The sequence below is a fragment of the Grampus griseus genome (genome assembly GCF_964374135.1).
Source record: "Grampus griseus genome assembly, chromosome: 3".
NCBI classification, from domain to species: domain Eukaryota; kingdom Metazoa; phylum Chordata; class Mammalia; order Artiodactyla; family Delphinidae; genus Grampus; species Grampus griseus.
Genome location: NC_139019.1, coordinates 26,590,737 through 26,615,405, shown reverse-complemented (window position 1 = coordinate 26,615,405; position 24,669 = coordinate 26,590,737).

Sequence of the window (24,669 nt, the reverse complement as noted above, 5' to 3'; positions counted from 1 at the left end):
GACCTAAATAGTTTTGTTCTTCCACAGTAGGATCTAGGCTTTATATCCCCAATGATGCTGAATTTGCAAAGTCAAGTATAAGTATGTCTAAGTCAGACTGGGATATAGAACCAATTAGGAAAACATGGACCTACACACAGAGGGACATAGCAAGGTGAAGAAATCAACACCATCATCTCTGTTTTAATTATTTTTGATGAAAAACGTGAATGATTTTTCTCACCCTATTTAAAAGGCTATTTTAGAAATAATGCCATTTGCAGCAACACGGATGGACCTAGAGATTATCATACTAAATGAAGTAAGTCAGAAAGAGAAAGACAAATACCATAAGATATCACTTATATGTGGAATCTAAAATATGACACAAATGAAGTTATCTACAAAACAGAAACAGACTCACAGACATAGAGAACAGACTTTGTGGTTGCCAAGGGGGAGGAGGGGTGGGGGAGGGATGTATTGGGGGTTTGGGGTTAGCAGATGCAAACTATTATATATAGAATGGATAAACAACAATGTCCTACTGTATAGCACAAGGAACTATATTCAGTATCCTCGGATGAACCATAATGGAAAAGAATACGAAAAAGAATGTATATATGTATAACTGAATCAGTTTACTGTGCAGTAGAAATTAACGCAGCACTGTAAATCAACTATACTTCAATAAAATAAATTTTAAATTTTTTAAAATTTTAGGTAAGGGCTTCCCTGGTGGCGCAGTGGTTGGGAGTCCGCCTGCCGATGCAGAGGACACAGGTTCGTGCCCTGGTCCGGGAGGGTCCCACATGCCGCGGAGCGGCTGGGCCCGTGAGCCAGGGCCGCTGAGCCTGTGCGTCTGGAGCCTGTGCTCCGCAACGGGAGAGGCCACAGCAGTGAGAGGCCCGCGTACTGCAAAAAAATAAATAAATAAATAAATAAAATTTAAAAAAATAAAATTTTAGGTAAATAATAATAAATAAAAAGCTATTTTAAATGGTTTAAAAAACATTGGTAAATAATTTCTCCCCAGATAATTTTTCAAATGTATTCTCTAAAAGAACATCAACTGTCATAATTCTGAAACAAATTCTTCAACAATTCTCCTTTCTATTAATCTACTGTTTACTTTTCTGCTTTTCCTTGTTTTTAGTTGCTGCTTAAAATTTGCCTCCAAACGAACTTCTAGAGACATCTTACCATATTAGATTCTGCTAAAATATTAGCAGATTACTCATTACTCAGACTACTAATTTCTTTGCTCTGAAAATCTAGATCATTTTTTTAAATGAGATATTTCATCTATGAATTTGAACAGTTCTTCTCCAGGAAAGTTCTCTAATAAAATTTGCCCATTTTAAACACTATACTAATTCACATTTCTTTAGGTCATTTATGCAATTTTAAAATTTATGCAATTTAAATTAATTCTTTAGTATTCTGAACCTAGACTCACCTATAAAGCCAAATTAGGAGCCCTAACTCAATAGTGCAAATGTCTTTGTGTCAGCTCTACACAGAAAGTGGAGATTTCTTCCTCATAATATAATATCAAAGTGTTGTTGCCAAATCCAAGCAGAACCTTAGATTTGCAAAAAGGATCTTATTCCATTGTGATCTGATGTAGAAAGGATGTAGAACCAGAAAATGTGTCTCAACAGCAATTCTCCAAGAGGGACTAGGAGAGTCATGCTTTGTGAAGAGACACTTAGAGAATGAATGGCTGGTCCTTCTTCAGGCCCTCTGGTGCCTAGTCTACCAGGAATTAACCATTCTGATCTGAAAAACCAAACACTAGTAAACTTACTGAGTACCTTCTATGTGTTAGTCATGGAGCTTGACTCTAGGAACAAAGAGGCCTTTGTTCCTAGAGTCAAGGGAAGTTGGTGTCATGGATAAAGGACCTACTATGTGCCAGGCACATTACACATGTTATCTCATTGAGTGTTCACATCAGCCCCTGGAAGGATGGTATTTTATCCCCTTATCCCTTCCTTACAAAGAAAGGAAAGGCAGCCAGGTTGGCAAAAGGAGTTACCCAAGTTTGTGGGTTGAGTTGTGTCCCCAAAAAGCACATGTTCAAGTCCTAACTCCCAGTACCTGTTAATGTGTCCTCATCTGGAAATAGGGTGTGTGCACATGTAACCAAGTTAAGATTAAATCATCCTAAATTAGGTAAGTCCAATGACTGGTGCCTTTATACTAAAAAGGAGGAGGAAATGTGTATATAGAGACATGGGGAAGAAAGCCTGTGACAACCGAGGCAGAGATTGAAATAAAACATCTACAAGTCAAGGAGCACCAAGGATTGCTAGAAGTAACCAGAAGCTGGAAGAGGCAAGGAATGATTCTTCCCTGAAGGAAGAGGCCTTCCCTGAAGGCTTCAGAGGTAGCATGGCTCTGCCGACACCTTGATTTTGGCTTTCAGCCTTCTAGCCTCCAGAACTGTGAGAGAATAAGTGTTTGTTATTTTAAGACACGCAGTTTGTGTCATTTGTTTTTGGCAACTCTAGGACACGTAAACACCAGCATCACGCAGCTGGTGAACAAAGGTGCTGGAATTAGATCTCAATTGCCTCTACCCAAATATCAAGCATAACCCATAGTCCATGATACCAAGAAGGGTTTTTATTGCCACCTGATTCCCAACCCTACTCAGGGCTGCTCCAGGCTTCATCAGCTGAACATAAGTACTAAGCTAGCTGAATTCAAGGTAAGAAGGCTTACAGGTACCCAAACTCTGTGTTATTGGCACTCAGAATTGATACATGGGGAGCTGTATAGAGTGACAGAAAAATGCTAAAGAGCCCAGTCCAGAGGCCAAAAGTGATATTGACCAGAAAAGGGATAGGGCAAGTCATTTCACCCCTTTGAGCCTCAATTTCCTGCTCTGTCAACAGTCAGACGACATATTCCGTGTGATTCCAGACAACTGTGTAACCAGTTGGCTGGATCCACCATGGGCTGTTTTTATTTTCACTTTTGCTTCTTTGTTTGGTGTGTAAGTTTTATTTTGATTGTACCTTTTTTTTTAATGTTTTGCCATTAGATTGGTCACATCCACAATTAAAGTTTTCTTTGTTGTATCTGTTCATTCTCAGGCACCAGGTGTTAAGATAATGGAACTACGGGCGTAACCAGTTTAATTGTACTTTGCTTTATTGTGCTTTGCCCATATTGCATTTCTTACAAATTGAAGGTTTGTGGTAACCCTGCATTGAGCAAGTCTATTGGTGCCATTTTCTAGCAACATTTGCTCACTTTACGTCTTTGTGTCACATTTTGGTAATTCTCACAATATTTCAAACCCTCCAACAGCAAAAAGATTACGACTTGCTGAAGGTTCAGATGGTTAGCACTTTTTAGCAATAAAGTATTTTAAATTAAGGTATGTACATTCTTATTTTAGACATAGTGCTATTGCACACTTAATAGACTACAGTATAGTGTAAATATAACTTTTATATGCACTGGGAAACCAAAATATTCACACGACTCGCTTTATTGCTATGGTCTGGAACTGAACCCGAAATCTCTCTGAGGTATGCTTATATTTCAATTTTCATGCAGTGCACAGTATTTCCTGCTCCTTCTAGGGTGACAGCAGCTCGCACTTTTAAGGAAGGACCCAAGCCGGAACGATGCCCTGGTAGCCACAGCAGGTGCAAAAGAGAACTGGGCTGTTTCGAAATAAGAGCAATGAACCGTCTCCAAAATAAGTATAGGACAGTGATTAACCTTTTGGAACCATCACCAGAGCAGAGTAGCATAAATACTAAAGCGGGCTGTTTTCCAGGATGACCTTTCTTTAAGAATGTAAATTGGCAAAAATGCATCTGCTTCTGCAGCTGTCACTCTGAACAGAATCAGGCAAACTCCCCCAGTGACACATCCTGTCCAGTCTGACAGGTGTGGAAAGTAAGCATTCTTAGCTAAGAAGAAGAAGTAGGCTATTTTCACTTTGACTTGCCCTTCTTTGTGTGTGCCCAAAACAGAGCTATTTATAAAATGTTCTGAAGTGAAAGATTAATACAGTTGAGGAGCTTTCGAGGTACCCTCCTGAATACTGGTTCCGTTTCTTCTCTTGCAGCCACAAGAGCTGCAGTGACTGCCAGCGGGAGAATAAGAAGGAGGTCAGTGCAGGTGAGAAGAATCTAGAAACTGGAGCTCTTCCTTCCAACCTCCCTGGGGAATTGTCTCCCCGACGTGGAGGAGGAGAGTCCCGAAGCCTCACAGCATCACAACAGCTTCCTCATGTAGTCTTCAATCCACAGCCAGGATTACTATCAATATTATTATGGCTGTTTTTACTATTTTGTCTTTTTATTATTCTGGTGTGGGAGAATCTGATTTCCTGAGCTTAAATGTGGGATGCTTGTGATTATACACACACACACACACACACACACACACAAAATTAGGTTACCCAATTGTTGAATAAACAAGGACTGTTCTTTAACCCTATAGTAGGTGCCAATAAAATCAATAAATATTGAGTGAGTCCTATGAGCCAGATATTCTCAGCCATTTTGAGACAAAGGTTATTCATTCAAGAGATAATTAAAGTGACTGCTAACTGGCTAAAATGTTTCTTTGGGGGATGATGAAAATGTCCTGGAGTTAGTGATGATTTCTGTATAACTTTATGAATAAATTAAAAACCACTGAACTGTACACTTTGAAAGGGTGAATTTTATGGTATGTGAATTATATCTCAATTTTTAAAAAGGTAATTAAGGAGTAGCTAGTATGTGCCAGAGATCCTGTGCTAGGCACAGGGTAAAAAATAATTAATCCTTTGAGCCTCCTACTGTGTGTCCTTTGCATTCACCCTCTTATTTAATCTTTATAACCTCCCTAGAGGAAGGGAGTATTAGTGCCTCATTTTACAGCTAAAGAAATGGATGTAGAGAGTCTTTTGCTTAAAATCACACATGTAAAATTGGGTAGAATCATATGAAACTGCCATTTGTAGGCTACTTTTGTGTTCAAATGTCAGTTTCTTACAACTCAATCTAATAAGTAGCTCTATCTATCCAAGTTCTTAATCGCACACATCAGAAAACCACTCTAACAAGATTAGGCATTTGTAAAGAGCTACAAGACAGTAAGGGCCTAGTTCCCTGAGTGACAGTGTGTACCACAAAGGGCTTCATAGGACCAAGAAGTGAGCTTCTATTGTTGAGGCCACAAAGACTTTGAGTTTCACCTGTTGTGGCACCTAGCACCACTCATCCTATCTGATACACCAGGTCTACAGGACCCCAGAGCCTGTGCTCCTACCCACTGGGAATTTGCCTCCTCCAAGTTGTTTAGAACCTGGTGAGAGACCCCTGCACAATGTACTAGAATACTAGAATCAGAGATAGAAATGAATAAGTTCCGCAAGAGTGGAAGAAATAATGAATCATAGAGTTAATGAAACAGAGAACATGGAAACAGGGGCTTAACCAAAGAAGGAGCTTATTCTTCTCAGGAAGCAAGACGCCTGGAGGTAAGAAGACCAGGGCTGGAACACTGTCTCCATGATTCCATTCGGGACCCAAGATATGTCTACCTTTCCACTCCACCATCTTTAGCATGTGACATTCTAAGAAGGATAAGGACAAAGGAGCATGCCAGATACATCAACCCGCAACCCCTTATTAAAGAGCTTTCTCTGAAATCCCTCCCAGAGATGACCATTGGCAAGAAGCTGCTTGTAGCCTCAGGGGAGACTGTGAAACGTGATTATTTTTAAAAGAGTCACACTTACCACCATATACAAAATTAGAGCTCTGTTTGTAATGAAAAGTGGAAAATGAACAACTAACACTGTCTGCCTTATTTAGGAAGAAAGTTAAAGCCTGGTAGACCAAACATTGGCAAAAGTCTACTACAGGGGTCAGCCAGAATTTAAACCCAGGTTTGATTGCCTCCAAACCAGTACTTTTAACCCTGGACTATGCTGATTCCTTCACTGAGTTCACGGTCTAGTAAAACCATTTACTAAAATACAAGGAGAGCATATTAGTTTCCTGTTGCTGCTGTAACAAATTTCCATAAACTTGGTGGCTTCAAACAACGCAGATTTATTTTCTTCCAGCTCTGCAGTCCAGAAGTCTGAAATCATTCTCACTGAGCTAAAGTCAAGGTGTTGGCAGGGCAGTTTCCTTCTGGAGGCTCTGAGGAGAGAATCTGTTTCCTTGTTTTCCTCACTTCTAGCTTCCGGAAGCTGCCCACATTCCTTGGCTCAAACCCCTTCCTCAAGTCACTCCAACCTCTGGCTTCTACCATCACATCTCCTACTTCTGCAGTCAAATCTCCCTCTGCCTTCCTTTTATATGGACACCTGTGATCATATTTAGAGCCCATCCGGATAATCCAGGATAACCTCCCATCTCAAGGTCCATAACTTAATCACACCCACAAAGTCCCTTCCTTTGCTACGTAAGGTAGAATGCGCAGGTTCAAGGGATTAGGACACAGATTTTTTTTTTTGTGGCCATTATTTAGCCTACTACAAACAGTAAGTTAGAAATGAATAAGTGCCAGAAAAAAAGGATGACAACATTGGCAAATGCCTTGAATAAGGAACAAACTGAGAACCACAGGGATTCAGAAGATCAAAAGAGAAATACTGCTTGGATAGTCAGAAAGAGGAGTATAAACAATTTGGAAATGGAAAGATAATACAGACATCTTAGGGAACCAAGTAAAATAATCCTGGACAAAGAATAGGATGTGTCAGAGCTGGAAGGAAGAATTTGAGAGCCGTGTTAGGGTTTATCTCCAAAGCTGGACAAAAGGAATTTTGAGATCACTCACAGTCGTGGGGAAGTCTGCTTATAAGCACCTCTGATGTTCTGCCAATGGCATAAGGCAGCTCCAGCCCCTTGTGAAGGTGGGGAACCTCAGGGTCAGGACTAGAATGAAACAAGAGAGGTGCCTGGGGCACTCTCAGGTTGGTGCTGCCCTGAACCTGAACTTGCAGGACCCTGAGACTGAGTGCCTCCATTAATTTTGTGCCCTAGACACCTCACTTTCTCTTACCCTGGTCCCAGCCCTGGGAACTTCTAGATAAGCAAGGCTTGCTTAGGCTTTGAGGAGTATACCCAGGCCTGAGCAATGTCGAGAAAGATATTTTAAGCTGTATACTTTATCAACCTCCCCCCCATCATGACTCCTGACACACGCCTTTATTTCTGAGTCTAGACAATTTAATGAGGCAAGGCATCCCCTCACCCAGGGGAGCCCTCAAACAAAAGCTGGATGTCTCCTGCCATTTGCTTTAAGTTAACTTTCCTCAAAGTTCAAATGCCTTCATAAAACGTAAAAGGGGGACTTCCCTAGTGGTGCGGTGGTTAAGAACCCACCTGCCAATGCAGGGTACATGGGTTCGAGCCCTGGTCCTGGAAGATCCCACATACCGCGGAGCAACAGAGCCCGTGACACAGCTACTGAGCCTGCGCTCTAGATCCCACGAGCCACAACTACTGAGCCCACGTGCTGCAACTACTGAAGTCCACGTGCCTAGAGCCCATGCTCCGCAACAAGAGAAACCACCGCGATGAGAAGCCTGAACAACGCAACGAAGTGTAGCCCCCGCTCACCGCAACTTGAGAAAGCCCGCGTGCAGCAACGAAGACCCAACGCAGCCCAAAAAAAGGTAAAAGGAAGCCCCAGCCTGATGGATTCCTCCCTGCACTGGGGCCTGCAGGACCCTTGCACACTTCTCTTTGAGGACCCAGGGAGGCACGTAGGAAGCCTGGCTGCTCACACCCCCACGTGACCTTGATCCCGCGGACTGCCTGTGCACGGCTCATTTGTTGATTCAGTGGCAAAACAAAGCAAGTTGAAAAAGACATAAGGGTTAAAGGTATCAAAGTCTACATAGGAGTATTTGTTTATATTCCTTTTAAAAACTGGCAGTTTCTGCTAAGGAGGCTGTCCTGGAGAAAGGAGAAGAGAGGCCAAAAATGCAGGAGAAAGAGAGAAGCCAGGGAAGTTTGTAATTACACTTTAAGTTCATGTTTCCCACAAGGACTGGGAAGAGGGACCACTATGAAGGACTGATGATTTGTTCTTGGGAAGGTTTTCTCAGCCCTGGCAGTGTTGCATGTGGAGCGGGATGAATCTTTGCTGTGGAGGCTGTCCTGTGCACTGCAGGATGTTCAGCAATGTCCCGGGTCTCTACTCCCTGGACGCTGATGGCTTCCCTCCCCAGTCACGACAACCAAAGTCTCCAAACATTGCCAAATATCCCCCCGCCAGGAGTGGGAGGGCAAAATAGTCCCTGCTTGAGAATTCCAGTTTTAGGGGGTTGTCAGGGCTTCAGCTGACTTAAGCAAAGTGACTTTCCCATTATAGGACGTTCCTGTGAATTCTGGATGCGAAGAAAGGAGATAGCATTCTTGACGATGACATATCACTGAACAGTAACTCATCATTCTAGTCATTCTAAAATGATATCCAGAAGAGTATTACAAGTGTTTATTTTACATATTATATGGGATCTTTGACCGAGTGGAGGAGGAAAGAGTAAGGGGCCCTGCTAGCCCCTCAGAGAGACCTCCAAACACCACATACTGCTCCATGCACAAAAACGCACCACAAACGTTCCCTCATCCTACACTTCTTGTCTGAAAAATGATGTCAACGGCTACAACTAATAATCTTTCAAAATTTATAAATCAGAGAATTTCAATGGAAATCATCAGCTAAGTGGTAATTTTTTAAAGTACTGAACTTTATAGATACATTAGTACATATCTATATTTATAGTATTAGATAGATAGATAGTATTGTTTGTATGTTGCTATAGCAATCCGGCGACAGGAGCTAGTTTTCCTCGGGGTACCAAAGGTAATAGTAAAATGGATGGCGTTGGTATAGCTTCGGGTGCTTCGACACAGTCATTTCACTAGATGCTCACAGTAAGGCAGGAAAGTGACACAGAAAGTGTCACTTCTGTGCACCTGGCATCCATGATGGTACAGGGATAATGGCTCCTTAACCGCCTCTATCCCCAGAAAGGATGTGCAGGGGGAGAGATTGCCTGTCAGATTTTCCCCCTCTGCAGCCCCTGTGTCTTGTCTCACGGCTTTCAACGTAATCACATTGCTCAAAAAGAGGCCCAGGCCTGCCAGGCCCACCTTCTCCCTCCCGCCCCCTGTGCCAGCCCAGTCTCCTCCCTCCCTAATTCTGCCTGCAGCTGCCACTCTGCAGCTCTCCTCTCAGGAACATCAATTTAAGTTGTTTTAAGCCAGGCGTCTGAGCATCCTTAAAGCACTTCCCCTGCTGCCTCCTATACAGCTGGCCTGGTGATGAGCTCTAGCAGAGAACAGAGATGGACCGTTGTTGCCTTGACACTCTACCCCATGAATAAGCCTGGGAGGGGGGGCTGTTATATGGCGGATTCCCCACAAGAGTGGGAAAAACAGCATCAGAAGGATGAATAGACAGAAAGCTATAATGGGGAAAAAGACTTTTAAAAAAAGGTTCTTTCAAAGCAGGCTGCTGCAGGCTGCTGTAAACATTCCTGGTACTGTTTAAATTGAGCTGTCAATGTGCATTGTATTTCTTTCCATGCCTCCTGTTGGTTTTTCCTGCAGGCTTGTCACCAGTGAGACCAGGGCTGAGAGCTAAGCCACTCCCACCAGCTGTAAATATCCTCCCTAACACCGTGTTATAGGGAGCACAAAAGCCATATATCCTTGGACTTTAGGGTAGTTGTGTTAGTCAGGGTTCTCCAAAGGAAACAGAATCAATAGTGTGTGTGGCGGGGGGGGGGGGGGGGGGGGGGGGGGGGGGAGTGGGAGGGAAAGAGTAGTGAGAGAGAGACAGAGAGAGATTGATTTATTTTAAGGAGTTGGCGCATGCAATTCTGGGGGCTGGCAAGTCTGAAAACTGCAAGGCAGGCTGGAGACCCAGGGAAGAGCTGATGCTGCAGTCTTGAGTACAACGGCAGATTGCAGGCAGAATCCCCTCTTCCTCGGGGAATTTCTGTCTTTGCCCTTAAGGCCTTCAATTGATTGGGTGAGGCCCACCCACATTATGAAGGGTAATCTGCTGTACTCAAAGTCTACTGATTTAAATGTTAATCACATCTTTAAAAAGCCTTGGGACTTCCCTGGTGGCGCAGTGGTTGAGAGTCCGCCTGCCGATGCAGCAGATACGGGTCTGTGCCCCGGGTCCGGGAAGATCCCACATGCCGCGGAGCGGCTGGGCCCATGAGCCATGGCCGCTGAGCCTGCGCGTCCGGAGCCTGTGCTCCGCAGTGGGAGAGGCCACAACAGAGAGAGGCCCGCGTACCCCCCCCCCCAAAAAAAAAAAAAAAAAGCCTTGGGACTTCTCTGGTGGTGCAGTGGTTGAGAATCTGCCTGCCAATGCAGGGGACACAGGTTCGAGCCCTGGTCTGGGAAGATCCCACATGCCACGGAGCAACTAAGCCCATGGGCCACAACTACTGAGCCTGCACTCTAGAGCCCACGAGCCACAACTACTGAGCCTGAGTGCCACAACTACTGAAGCCTGTGTGCCTAGAGCCTGAGCTCTGCAACAAGAGAAGCCACCGCGATGAGAAGCCTGCACACCACAACGAAGAGTAGACCCCACTTGCCACAACTAGAGAAAGCCTGTGTGCAGCAATGAAGACCTAACAACGAAGACCCAATGCAGCCAAAAATAAATAAATTCATTCATTCATTTTAAAAAAGCCTTTACAGCAACATCTAGACTGGTGTTTGACCTAGACATGGCCTAGTCAGGTTGACACATAAAACTGACCATCACGGCAGTCCTACAATCCTACCTAGTGGAATGGGACTAGATTCAATAGGACTTGAATTGGAGCTGAGGTACAGGCAACTGCCTCTAGGGAGCCTCTCTGTAATGGTCTGGGTTTGGGGAACCCATGGGTAAATGGGAGATTCTGCCTTCCACATGCCTTCTCCATTGCCATCTTTTTAATTTCTTTTTATAAATTTATTTATTTATTTATTTTGGACTGCGTTGGATTTTTGTTGCTGCACACGGGTTTTCTCTAGTTGCCCCAAGCAGGTCTATTCTTTGTTGTGATGTGCGAGCTTCTCATTATGGTGGCTTCTCTTGTTGCAGAGCACAGGCTCTAGGCGTGCGGGCTTCTGTAGTTGCAACACGTGGGCTCAGTATTTGTGGCTCGCAGGCTCTAGAGCACAGGCTCAGTAGTTGTGGCGCATGGGCTTAGTTGCTGCACGGCATGTGGGATCTTCCCAGACCAGGGCTTGAACCCGTGTCCCCTGCATTGGCAGGAGGATTCTTAACCACTGTGCCACCAGGGAAGTCCCTCCACTGCCATTTTGTTCAAGCCGGCTCTACAACTTAAGTCCTACTGGAGCCCCCCATTTCCTTCCCAAGTGCTCACAAAGCCTGCATAAACCCCTCCTGCATGTGGGCTTGCTAGCCTTTTCACTTGTTCAAAGTCAGGAGGGTCAGCTACAGCCTTCAAGTGATTCTAGGCCAAAAATTACTGCAGTGCTACTGTGAGGAGCCTGGAGTTATTCTGGGGTGAAGGGGTCTGGGTTGGGCTCACCAGCCAAGATAAGAAATACAGTGGAACAGAAAGACCGCTATTCTGGGAGCAGGGCAACCTAGCCCCATATTTGTCACTGACAAATGTCAGTTAAGCATTTTACATCTTTAGGCCTCAGTTTCCTTGTTTGTAAAATGATAGGGGTAGGCCCAGTGATCTGTAGCTCTAAGATTCTTTGATTCCATTAGCGCGTTGGCACGTGGCCTCTGACTACAGGATGCCCCACCCAATCCATGCCCAACCTGACCCATATTTTAGGAGGGAGCATTTTCGATAGCTATTATTTATTCTTCTGTCTATTCATGTATTAATTCAATACATTTGTGCCTACCCTATGGATGAAAACCTTCCATAGTATTATGACAGATACAAAGAAATTTAAAACAGTATCCCTGCTTCAAGGAACTTAAAACCCAGCTGGGGAATAATTCAGTTAGGATATATTTGGCTGCAAGTAACAGAATTCCTGAGCAACGGTGGCTTAAGCCTTGTAGACCTTGGTTTATCTGCAGTAACAAGAAGTCTGGAAGTCCGCAGTCCTGGAGCTGGTTTTGGGGCTCAGTGATCTCTGCTGTCATCAAGACACATCCTCTTTCTAACATCCTTTAGGCTTCTTGTCCTTAGGTTTGTCACCTCATTGTCATGCAGTGGCTGCTACAACTCCAATCTCTACATCTTCACGCTAGTGCTCTGAGAAGGAAAGTAGAGGCATGAGGAAAAAAAAGAGTTTTGCAAGATAGGCTCCAATATTTTTCTTAAAGGAAAATTTTTTTATTATTATTATTTATTATATTTTATTATATATATTTATTTAATTATATATTAATTTATTTATTAATATATATATTTATATTATATTTTATTATTATTTATTATATTATTTATTATTAATTATCAACAGACTTCCCCTTTATCTTCTCAGCTGGAATTGGGTCACACTCCCATCCCTAGTCTAATCCTGAGAAAGGGAAATGGGTTCCATCATGATTCACCTCTGGGTACCTCTGTGATAGCTGACCAAAGAAGGAAGGAAAGGGCTCACAGGGTAAATACATATATATCAGTAGAAGCGTGAATCAACAATACAATCCTAGATTAAGCAAGAATCAGCCTTGTCAATAGGCCAACGTTTAGGTCCTGGTTCCCCACCTCTCCTTGTGTGTATCTATATGACATTGGTTAAGACACAAGCTAGAGACCTGGGGTCCTTTTCCCTCCTCTGCAAAAATAGCAATGGAGAGAATGGAGGGCATCTAGGTGAATTCTCCATCCCTACCTACTTACAAATAAATTCTGCTCTAGTTCTAGATAGTGGGATGAAAGTGTATTACAGCAGACAATTAATGTGTCGAATGTGGGCCCTGGCACTGTCTGTCCTTCACCTCTGAAGGCCAGGCCAGTCCCTCCAGCCCTGCAAGATCAGGCTAACCTCATCCTCTGGTTAACAAAGAGGCTCCAGAGTGAGAGGTAGCTCACCTAGGCTTTGAACTCTGGCCTGGAAACATTTGTCAAATCACTGCGGTGTCCCAGTTTCCTGCCCTCTTAGACGGCAGCAATCGTATCTACCTCACAGGGCTGTTGAAAGGACTAAATGAGAGAAAACACATTAAGAACTTAGCACAGTGTCTGGCACATAGTAATTCATTTAAAGGGTCTCTTTCTGGATCCACTGGCATTACAGTCCACTGGCCACTGCTGGCTTCACTCCAACCATTAGATCTTTCAATGCAACTGATGATTCTCCATGTCTGGAGAGCCCCACAAGTCAGTCTTTTCCTATCCCTCTACTTTAGACTTGCTTTCTTATTATTAAGTAACAGAGATTAAAGCCATGCTACGTTGAACACCACAAGTTCCCCATGGCTGCAGAAAAGAATCTCACCACTTATATTCTATAACTCTCCCCACTACTCCCCAAGGACTTGAGGGACAAACACAGGCCATGCGAGCACGTATGGGGTCAGTTCTCTTTTCCCTCCACCTATCAGAATGGGGCAGGAGTCCCTACAGGCTCAGTTCTTCTCTCAAAGCCAAGGCTAGCGTAGAAAGTTGTAATTTTTTTTCCACTGACAGTGGACCTAGAGAGAAAAAAAGAACTCCTGACTCACCTTTACTTGCGTGCTCAAGTTTCACTTCCCCTTTTCTCCCAGAAAGAAGAAGGACTTTATCGTGTTAGCACATTTAAAGATTCTCTGGAGCTGTTCAGTTATTTATCTACAGTCAGAGGAGGCCCACAGAGTGAGGAAGACCAGGGTGTAGCAGTAGAGTTGGCCCTAAAGGCAGCGCAGGGGAAGCAGTGAGGGTGGGAGTAGGGCGTGGGTGAGGGGAGGGGAGGGTGAAGCAAGGAGGCAGCGTGGGTCTAGATGACCAGTCGGTAAAGCCCAGTCCACAGAGCACAGTATCCGTGAGGGTGTAGCAATGTCCAATCCCAGCGCAAGCAAACCACCGCCGCCGGGGACTTGAGGCGTGTCACAGAGGAGCCACGCAGACTCACACACGAGCTCTCCACGCTAGCACTTTGCCACTCAAAGTGTGGTCCTCCGACCACCAGCAGTATTTGTTAAAAATGCAGAATCTCAGGTCCCATCACCCAACTGAACAAGACCCCCGCGTGATCTGAACACATTAAATGGTGCTCAGAACCAGCTTGAGAAAAAGTACAACTCGGGAATAGGTGATTCTGACTCCAGAGGTTCCAACTGGTTTAGTCCTGGGATGAGGACATGAGGTTCCCACCTCCATGTGTGCAGAATAATACTTTGAAGCCTTAACTAATTTTTCCACATATTTTTCTCTTTTGCCCCTTCCCCATTTCCAGCAGATAATTTATTTCATGCCCATGGCCATCTGGCAGGGATATGAGAGGATGGAAAGCTATAGACAATGAGAGACAGACAGACTTCTTCCTGACAGTGGCTTCTGAAAGCCTAAAGCCCATGGTGATGCTGAATGTTTGGAAGTGGGTTTGGGGGAGAAGGGGACGCTCCACACCAGAAAGAATTTGCTTCATGCTGGGGGAAAGGAGGGACAAGCAGTTGTCACTGGACAGATGTCCCTGAGGCCCAGAGACTGAGGCTCTGTGTCCTGATTGCTGCAGAGAGGAAGCTCCTGTGTTGGGGGATTCCTATTCCTTCACAGAATAGCATAGAAAAGGCCCTGGGACTTGAAGGAACCAAGTGGACAGAAACGAGGAGCATCCCAGGGGCAACCTGCATGAACCTGCATGTTGGAGGGACAGTCCGGGCAGACACCTACCGGACAGAGACCTTGAAGATCACACAGGCCTTCGCTGCCACCATCAAAAGTCCTGCAGGGGCTTCCCTGGTGGCGCAGTGGTTGAGAGTCCGCCTGCCGATGCAGGGGACACGGGTTCGTGCCCCGGTCCGGGAAGATCCCACATGCCGCGGAGCGGCTGGGCCCGTGAGCCATGGCCGCTGAGCCTGTGCGTCCGGAGCCTGTGCTCCCCAACGGGAGAGGCCATAATGGTGAGAGGCCTGTCAACCACAAAAACAAAACAAAACAAAACAAGTCCTGCAGATGCAGATTTAAATAAATAATCAAAACAATGGCGGGCGCCAGTAGAAGCGGAGGGGTATTAAGTGTGAAGCCCCAGAGGATTAGGCACTTAGAATTAAGTTGTTATAGAAAATAAAGGAAGCCAGAATGTGTGGTGAAAACTGTATGAGCTACATGGAAGGCTGGCAAGACTTGAACTCAAGAACAGCCTCCAAATGGCCCTTTTCTGGGGGCCCCTCACGTGACACCTCTTAACAGCCACTCCTCTCACCACTACCTCCAGATTTTCTCCTCCGAATCCCCAGCTCTGCCCCCTGAACATCTTATTTTCTTTCTCTCTTCCTTTCTTTCCTTCTTTTAAAAAATTTTTTTAAATTGAAGTATAGTTGATTTACGATGTTGGGCCAATCTCTGCTGTACAACAAAGTGACTCAGTTATACACATAGAGACATTCTTTCTTTCTATTTCCTTCTTTCCTTCCTCCCTCTCTCTCTCCCTTTCTTCCTTCCTTCCTTCCTTCCATCCTTTCTTTCTTTCCTTCTTTCATTCTCCTCAAAATTGCCTTTAACACCCCAGCAGGAACGACCTCCATAACCCTTTCAAATAAAGATCCTAAACAACAGCAAGAAACAGCGCTTCCCCCCGCAGGGCAGGGAGAAGCCAGTTTTTAAAAACACAGGGCTTCACCTTCCCTCCCTGGAGGGGAAAGGAGACCCTGTGAATTCCCTCCCAGGTAAGGCGGGCCTGAGATGCTCCTGACAGCCGAGAAAGGGGGCAATGTTTCCATGTTAAAACAAAATAAGTTTTCTCATCTACTCTACCCAAGTATTCTTACCAACATCATTTTTAATGAAGTTGAGGTGAAATACATGTTAGCTTTTGGGAGAAATGCCAGCTAATCACAGCTAAGATGGTGTCCCCATTTCTACCCCTCTCACCTTCTCCAATGACAAAGGTCAGCTTTCCTAAAGATTCAGGGCCTTTGCAACCTGAAATGTCTACCCACAAAAGACTAATTCCTACTAAAAGCATTTGCCTTGTAATTGGTCCTGGAAGTGAAACTTGTACACAAGCTCCAGAAATAACAGTGGCCTGCTAGCAGCAACAGTACTGCAACCTCCTCCTTCCTGAAGTGAGGCCAGGGTGGAGGTAGAGACGTGCTGAGGGTAAGAGAAAATCCCACACACACTCTCCAGTCTCTCTTATTTCTGGGCAGGAACTTTTCCTACTGGATCCAAAAAAAAACCACAGGCTCTGGCTTTGTGCCAGCCCCCATCTCTACACTGGCCCTGAGCCTCCACATGGCAGCCTCTGTTGGTGCCCCCTAGAGAGAGCAGTGGGCGGCTCCCTCCTCCTCCAAACCCAGCAAGGTCTTTTTTCACTCTTTTCCAGGCTCAAAGAAGTGAAGTGAGCTGCCTGAAAGTGGGTACAGACAGCTAACTTAAGTGGCTCAGCTTACAACCCCTGCCTCTGCCTGTCCTCCACTTCCTCTTCCCCTTTCATCATCTCTGAGAGGTACCTGTGGGTGCCTTTCAAGCCTCCTGCTTTGGCTGTAGCATCTGTAGTATAGTATGACCTCACCACACTATAGTGGGACAGCCCACTGTAGGGGGGCCCATTAGTTGTAAGGCGGCTGGACAGAGAAAGAGAAAGGGAAAGAAGGCATGGAGGGAAGAAACCATGAAATGGGAAAGTGAGAAATGACCCTCCAGTCCTGGTTCCTGATACTTCATTTCCTGCTTCCATACTTCTTGAAGTTTGACAACACTTGGGTTCCACAAATCATCATTGTGCATCACCCCAGCGTCTTCTGTCTCCATCAGAGCTGTGCTCTTCCTTCACTTAGATCGTCTGTCTCTCTCACAATGATCCAGGACCTCCTTGACACCAGGGATCTTTTCTTATTCATATTTGTAACTTCAGCCCTTGAGGAGAAGTCTGGCACAGAGAAGGTGATTCAAATGCTGGTTGAATCAATAAAAGGACAACTTGATTGTCACACTTTATCCTTGTGTTTAGTGACCAAAATTGTTAGACTTTATGTTTGTGCTTTGCATATATGCACACACACACACACACACACACACACACACACACCAATATTAAACATCTTTTCTTCCATTCATCGTTGACGGTTAAATAGAATATTCTTTTGTAAATACAGTAAACGTGATTATCTTCTGGGCACATGTGCTTTTCATGGCTGTCCAGAGACAAGGGCTCTTTGGTGATGCTCATGCTTGTGGAAACTCGTGCAGGACTTTCAGGAGTGAGTAGTTACCTCTCCAGCTGTTATTCTCCCTCTTGGAAGCAGCACCCATGTCCTGCTGTAGATGTTAAACATGCCAGGCCAGCAAATTGTCAGGCTCATTTGCAGCTAGATCACAGGCAGGTGACCTAGTCTTGGGACCTGCTGTGGCTTCTGCTGAGAAGCTCTGAGAAAGCAGGTCCTCCTTAATAATGGAAGAGGCAGGATGGGAATGCCTTGCTGCTGGAGACAAGGCCTGGTGAGGATGTGATGCTTGGAACCCAAAGTGATTTTAAAACCACGAAGGGAGATAGCACCAAAACACTGAGAATGGCAGAGTCGGAAAATGAGAAGAGCCTGGGTGCTTAACAACTGTGGCAGACTGAGTGTTCAAGTAAGATACCTTAAAGATATCCATGATCTGATCCCTAGAACTTGTAAATCTTACCTTACATAAGGAAAAGGACTTTGCAGGTGTGATTAAGTTACGGATCTTGAGATGAAGAGGTTATCCTGAATTATCTGGGCGGGTCCTAAAGGTAATCACAAGGGTCCATAGAAGAGGAATGCAGAGGGAGATTTGAGTACAGAAATAGAAAGCAAGAGGTGGAGTGATTCAAGGAAGGGGCCATGAGCTGAGGAAAGCAGAAGGCCTCCAGAAGCTAAGGAAGATAAGGAAACAGATTCTCCCCTAAAGCCTCCAGAAAAAAACCAGCCCTGCCAACTGACCTTAATCCAGTGAAACTGATTTCAGACGTCTGGCCTCCAGAGCTGTAAGAGAATAAATTTGGTTGCTTTAAGCCACCAAGTGTGTGATAATTTGTCATAGCAGCAGTTTGTCAACAGCAACCTAACAGTGAACCAACCCTGGGAACTCCCTACCTCAGGATTTCTTGTGAAATGACATCATTTTTTTTTTTTTTTTTTTTTTTTGCGGTACGCGGGCCTCTCACTGCTGTGGCCTCTCCCGTTGCGGAGCACAGGCTCCGGACGCGCAGGCTCAGCGGCCATGGCTCACGGGCCTAGCCGCTCCGCGGCATGTGGGATCTTCCCAGACCGGGGCACGAACCCGTGTCCCCTGCATCGGCAGGCGGACTCTCAACCACTGCGCCACCAGGGAAGCCCCGACATCATTTTTTAAATTCCTATGTTCTTAAGCTACTTTTCAGCACGACTGGATGTTAGCGATACTTATAGCCCAAAGCATCCTAAATAATACTTTTAGCACGAGCATTGGCAGTTTGGGTAAGGGCGTTATAGGATATTGGTTCTGCTGCTAACACAGAATGAATTTAAGTACCTATATAGAGAGAGGGCTGGCAGGGCAGTTCAGGTTCAAGAGCTTTGCCCAGAACCAAGCTTCACCTACCTAGCACATTGGGTACCTCCCACTTAATTTTTTTTTTTAGTAGTGATCAAATAAGTAGCTTTTTGAATTATCATTAGAGTATGTCTGATTGCTCCGCCATTCTTGTGGGGTTGCCCTCATCCTCATGGCCCACGTGCCTTGTCACCACTGCAATGCAAAACCAGCCAAAGAGAAGAGGGGCGGGTCCCAGGATGAGGGACCTGGAAAGCTACACCTCCACTCACAGAGCAATAGTCAGAACTGGTCACAGGGCCATGCTTACGTGTCAGCGAAGCTGGAAGTCTTTATTCCAATGTGCCCAATTAGAAACTCAGAAAAAGAAGGGAGATCATATATTGGGGGATGCCAAATGACCTGTTTCAGGAGTTCCACTGACAGACTACATGAGCATTCAAGTTAAAATCAAGAAGGAGGTGTCAGCATCTCAGTACTATGGCCTATATAATCAATCGTACTGGTGAAGTTTAACTCAGTCCAGACCTCTCCTGGTCTGCTGCTCTGGTTCATGATTTTTTTTTGGGGGGAGGGGGTAGCAGCAGAACCTTCAGTGTGTAAGGAAGATACCAGCGGTGGTGTCCCTCCCCCTTACCTGTCCCTCATCATCTAGGGCATGTCTTTGGAACATTGTTGTTCCAGGAACACACTTTGAAATTGTCTCTAAAAGGAAACAAAACCATACTGCCAGACACAGTGATTCCTGGGGATTCCCAAGGCTGCTGAGTTTATTTCTTCTGTGAGAAACCCCCCAACCCTTGGTAAAGAAGCTGGACGGGTCCTGTTTCTGAACTCAGCACTTGGTCTATTTTAGAGTCACTCACTGCAGGAGAAACAGAACCTTGAGCATGCGCTCCTCTCAGCACGTGAGAAGCCATTTTCAATTACACTCCAGAGCACACAGTGCTGTCTGGGGCCAGAGTGAATGCTGGTTGCCATGGCACTGCTTTAAATTATGTCTGTGCTGACACACTGTCACATGCTGTTCCCATACACGGGGGCCACGTCTATCTCTTCCCACTGTTTGTTGCTCGATGCTTGAGCTCTGCACCAGGAATAGAGATATATGAGCAAGAAAGCAAATGCATGTGGTCGCCACACCTTCTACCTAAATAATATATAAGATACCATGGATTGGAAATACTTTAACTATGAAACAAAAGATCCAGGTTCTGTTCACAGTTCTCTGCTGTGTAGCTTTGGGCAAATCCTTTACTCTCTCTGTGCCTTGGTTTCCTTACCTGTACAATGAAAGAGATGCAATAGCAGGTCTCCAAGGTCTCCTCCTGATGTAACTGGCTTTGCTTCCTGTGCGCTGTTGTGAAGCCACAGAGATGAGCAGAGCTCTGCAGAGGATGAACATCAAAGCGTGAGTGAGGCAGTTCCTATAAGCTGTTGCACAGTCGTCTCCATGCTGACTGTTTCTGAAACTCTCCTCCAGCACCTCTGGGCCGCTAGGGATTTGTTTTGAGTCAATTTCCTGGCAAGATGCCACTTGCCAAAAGGTCCCTTCTGAGCTACTAAGGGGACTGTTTTCAGCTTACGTTGAGTCATTATTTGCCTTGGAGTTGATAGTCCCTGGTTCAATGCTCAGGACTTTGGTCCCTAAAATTGTTAGACCACCTCCCCCCCAATAAAGTCAATTCTAAAACCAGAGAAAGATACACGTGTGAGGCTAGGCTCTGGACCTGTTTCACAGAGTAGCATCTCATGGGACCGAGAGAGTTGTGAGGAAACAGCTCTGATACTTGTCTAACCAGTGTGCAGCTGGTTTCATTGGGTGGGATATGAACGAGGTTATCTTTACATTTCTGCTTACATTGTCCTGACCCCTGCCCAGCCCTCACCTGTTGATGGCAGGGATGGGACTCCCACCTTCAAAGTCTCCTCTCTACCCCACCTCAATTATTTCTGGGACTCCCCAGAGAGCGTCTCATGTATATCCACAAAACAAAAGTACGAGCTGGGAAACCAGGATTACAACGGGAGCAGGGTGTCTTGCCATAAACCAGGGCTAAATGTGTCATAGGAAAAAAATCTAGGGCCTCGATAACAACCACCGTCTTAATAGCAAGGATTGAGTACCTTAGTTTGCCTGACAGGGGATGAGAGAAAACTTTAGGCAGACTTCACAGAGAATGTGAAACACTGGCTGACTCTTAAAATGGATGCTAGATCAAATGATGATGGCTTGCGGGAGGATATGATGAAACAGATGTTTAGTTCCTTGCTCTCCAACTGACTGAGCCCTCCCCCTTTCAATTGCAACATTTGTTCATTCATTTGGTGGGCGTTTTTTTACATTGTCCAAAACTTAGAATAAAGGAAAAAAGATAATTGCATATCTTTTCAATGTCATGCTGGAGTGTTGCCTAACTGACCTACCTAAGCAGTATTTCTCTAAAGAATGTACCTTTGGGACTTTCCTGGAGATCCAATGGTTAAGACTCGGCGCTTCCTCTGCAGGGACACAGGTTCTATCCCTGGTCAGGGAATTAACATCCTGCCTGCCACGAGGCCAAAAAAAAAAAAAAAAAAAATAGTGTAAAAGAAAAAAAAAAGAATGTATTTTTGTTTGACTTGTTAATTATTATTATTAAGGTCCAGATTCAGTGAAGTTACCTGTTAATTTATAGGTTTTCTTCTGTTAGAGATCCAAATGATTCCTATTCAGTAGAAAAGACAACCCCAAAGATGACAGTTTATTGCCCCGTAGGATATTAACCAGATTTACCTCTAACCAAGCTAACTTATCTCAGCACACTTCCTGACTCTATAAAAACCTCTGTTCTTAGAGTATTCCTTGGACCAGTTTTGTTATTTTGCTGCTTCCTTCACTGAGTGAGTTAAATAAATATTTGACACGAGCTCACTATATGTTTAATGAGAGTCAGATTTTTAACTTTTAGAAAATTATCCTTCGGCATTCATTTAACAAGTATTTGTTGAACAACTGTTACAGGAAAGGCACCATGCTAGGGGCAGGGAATGTAACAGACAGCAAGACAGACAAGGTCTCTGCCCTCATGAAGCAAACATTCTGGAGGGGAGTAAACCAGTAACAAATCAATACCTTATAGATTGTGATTAGGGCAATGAAGAAAAATGCATAAAGTGCCGTGACAGAGATTAATGGAACAGGTGGTTCAAGGAGACCTCTCCTTCCTTGAGGACATTAAGCTGAGGTGACATTAAGCTGGGACTTGGAGGAGAGGAGCCAGCCGTGCAAAGAGGCAGAGGAAGCGTTCCAAGACAAAGGAAATGACAAGCACAAGGACGCTGCTGTAGGGCCAGGTCAGCGTGTCCTGAGAACTGGAAGAAGGCCACGGTGGCTGTGGTAGAGTGCACCAAAGGAAAGATGGCGCGAGATAAGATCAAAGGACTAGTACCAGGGCTTCCTTGGTGGCGCAGTGGTTGAGAGTCCGCCTGCCGATGCAAGGGACATGGGTTCGTGCCCCAGTCCGGGAAGATCCCACATGCCGCGGAGCAGTTGGGCCCGTGAGCCATGGCTGCTGAGCCTGCACGTCCGGAGCCTGTGCTCCGCAACGGGAGAGGCCACAGCAGTGAGAGGCCCACGTACTGCAAAAAAAAAAAAAAAAAGGACTAGTACCAGAACCTGGGTGACCCCCGTATCTTAATTATTTTAATATATCAAATTATGGGTTTTATTTTCACTTTCTCAGTGTTAACATCTTACATACTGTGGTACAGGTCTCAAAAATAAGAAATTAACATTGGGACAGTACTATTAATTCAATTACCGTTTATTTGGATGTTCATGGTTTCCTACTAAATCATTTCTTCCGTTCCAGGATCCAATCCAGGATCCCCTTTTGCATCATCTATGTCCCCTTAGTCTCCTCCAGTCTGTAACAGTTCCTCAGTCTTTCTTTGTTTCTTTGCTTGTTTCTCTTGATTTTGACAGTGTCCGAGTCCCAGGTATTTGGTAGAATGGTTCTGAATTTGGGTCTGACCGATGTCTTCTCAGGATTAGACTGAGGTTACGGGTCTGGGAGAAGAAAACAGCAGGGATGATCTGACACGATTTCTTTTAACATAGATACAACTTAAGAACCTGGTTGCAAATTGTCCTGTGAAACTCAGGGGAAGAGGGATTTTGTGACATTTCGGCAAAGAAGGGGAAGTTTCATGCAACTGGTGACTTCATTCTGGACCTTGGTCCCAAACCCAGCCTATCCAATTATCTTGCAAGTTCAAGTCACTGATTGTACGGAATCATCAGGCAAATGAGTAGGTAAAATGCTGCAAATTCATCATCTGCTCGACGACACTCCTTATCACTGTCAAGAGTATTAGCTAATGTGTTATGAAGAATAGCACATTATTGCCATTAGGTCAGCCATCTCCAATATTTAATTTGTTTGCCCTATTGAAAGGAGTGATTGTGTGGCTCAGACATCCTCCCTCGTCTCCCTATACTAACTGTGTGGTAACCATGTTCACTTTTCCTTTAGATCTACCTGTTCTTTTATCGTTGCTTTGTTACCTTCCACCATTAAATGTTGCTTCTGTCTCAGGCCCTATTCTCACCCTATGCTCTTTCTCTCTGCTATCCATATCCTGAAAACTCCAAAATCTATACCACCTGAATTGTCACCTGATCTCCAGACTATATTTCCACTGTCTCTTGGCCTCTGACCTTTCCATGATACATGCATCCCAAACTCAGCACATCAGAAACAAAACCCTTTGGGTGTTCCCTTGCGGCCAAGTGGTTAGGATTCCTTAATTTCACTGCCAAGGCCCGGGTTTAATCCCTGGTCGGGGAACTGAGATGCCACGTGCCACACTGAACAGCAAAGAAAAGGAAAAAAAACCCTTTATCTTCCTCTCTCCCACCAAAATCTGCTCTTCCTTTTGTGTTCCTTACTACAGTTATTGGGACCATCATCCGCCTAATCCCCTGAACTAGAAGTCATCTTTGACTTTTCCTTTTTTGTCACTTCCCACGTCTAATCTGCTGCTAGATCTTGTCCATTTTTGAACAATTTTAAATCATTTTTCTTCCATTTGCCTCAAGTACTTCATGTCTTCCTATCAGCCCAAACTAACACTATATTCTATCATCCTTGTTTAACCATCCTCCAATTCATTCTAAGAAACATCACCGGGACTTTTTTTTTTTTTTTGCGGTACGCGGGCCTCTCACTCTTGTGGGCCTCTCCCGTTGCGGAGCACAGGCTCCGGACGTGCAGGCTCAGCGGCCATGGCTCACGGGCCCAGCCGCTCTGCGGCATGTGGGATCTTCCCAGACCGGGGCACGAACCCGCGTCCCCTGCATCGGCAGGCGGAATCTCAACCACTGCGCCACCAGGGAAGCCCACTGGGACTTTTTAAAATGTAAATAAGCAATGGATTACCCCATGTGTAGAGCTACTGTTCCCCTCATTGCTGCGGTGTTTGGGTGGGTGAATGGAGCCCTTACACTGGTCACCTCCAGCTAGAAGCAATCTCATCTGTGTAAATCTCATCATCTTCTATTATCATTTCCTGGCTCATTTTACACCCTCTCTGCCCCACCGTGCTCTACTCCAGGCCAAGCTGTATTTAGATTGTAGTTACTGGCATAGTAAAGTAAGAAGCAAGGCATGAAACAATTCCGACTCCAAAAGAGGAACTGCCTCAGGTACCTCTCTGGAGGCAGGGAAGGCTCAGAGTGTTGGGTTTCAGAAGACTTTGAGGCTTGGGATATTACCCTCTCCACCCCTTTTCTTTTTTTTGGTTGATCTAATTGTTGATTTTTTTCTTTCTAATTTAATCCATTGCTTTTCAACTTTTGTTTTTGAATTTTATTTTATTTATTGTTTTATACAGCAGGTTCAACTTTTTTTATATCATGGCACAGTCTAACCCGTACTGCCTCTAGGTCATGATACCAAAGTATGTGCTCTTACCCAGAGGCGCCAAACTCTGTCATGTCCTTGGACTACCGTCTGTGCCATTTCCTCCGGATGATGTGTTCTTAAGATCAGTTAAGCCCCACAAAC